General features: G+C 59.6%; 1 pseudogene; it reads left to right on the plus strand.

Moving 5' to 3' along the window:
- The window catches only part of LOC105816509, a 19,183-nt pseudogene extending 18,291 nt beyond the window's left edge, over positions 1 to 892 (plus strand).
- Positions 893 to 1,024: the final 132 nt, after the last annotated feature.

The following is a 1,024-nucleotide window of genomic DNA, read 5'->3' on the forward strand; positions in this document are numbered from 1 at the left end:
CCCTGCCACCCCACCTGTCCCCAGGAGAGGAGGACCAGGACACCTTTAGCCCTCCCTGATTTCCACCCCTGCCGCCCGGGGCTCTGCGTGGCAGCCTCGCCAGTCCTGCAGACGAGTTTGTCGCTCGGCGACCTCTAACCTTTCTGCCTGGCTCTAACGCGGGAGTGCCAGGCTGGACAGTTCCCGCTGCGCTCTGACCCGGCAGCGCTCAGTGGACCGAGAGACGCGTTTGCTCGCTGGGGGTTACAAAAGCTGAGTTTACAAACAACTCCGTGATGTCTCCTTCGTCTATAAACCGGAACATTCCTCTCTGTGCTTGGTTTCCACAAGGTAAAGTTGTACCTGAGGACAGAAGGAAGCCTGACTGCTCCCCTCTGTCTACCTATGTTGAGAACAGCCACCCGCTTCCCGGAACCCCCGAGCACGCTGGCCGGGTGCCCGCTCTGCGTGTCGTCTGCGTCACGGCGTGAGCTGCTGTGCGCGCGTCACCGCGGACACACCTGCCGTCACGGTCGGCTCCATGCCTGTCCCCCGGGAGTCTCTGCACCTTTCTCTCCCGCCTTCCTCTGCCGGGACTCGCTGGCCTTGCACCCTCCTTGTTTCTGGGACGACGAGCTGTTGCAGATCTTTCTCACTCACTCCCAGCCCATTTCTGCAGAGCGCGCGGTTCCATGTAGATACCAGCGCAGGTCTGGGCGCGGCGGCGCACACCTGCCATCCTGTCGAGTGGCAAACGCCACGCGTGTGAGCCGTCGCGATGGCTGTTGCCGCTGACTGGCGATGTCCCTCTGTCACAGTCGCTTCCTGCTGTCTCCACGGCAACGTCATGTGCGTCGTGTCCCTGAAGGTTTCTGCCCTGCCCAGTAGTCCGCTTAAGGTCCTGGCGGTTTAGGAACCTTTCTAGACAGCGGATACTTTTGTTTTCTTAGGTTTGATGTTATCTCCTTTCTAGTCCCCTCTGCAGGAGACTGTTGGTTTTTGGGTATTGACCTGCTTTTCTGTAACCTTGCTGAATTCTCTCGTT

Source organism: Propithecus coquereli, unplaced genomic scaffold (genome assembly GCF_000956105.1).
Source record: "Propithecus coquereli isolate 6110/MARCELLA unplaced genomic scaffold, Pcoq_1.0 Scaffold377, whole genome shotgun sequence".
NCBI classification, from domain to species: Eukaryota; Metazoa; Chordata; class Mammalia; order Primates; family Indriidae; genus Propithecus; species Propithecus coquereli.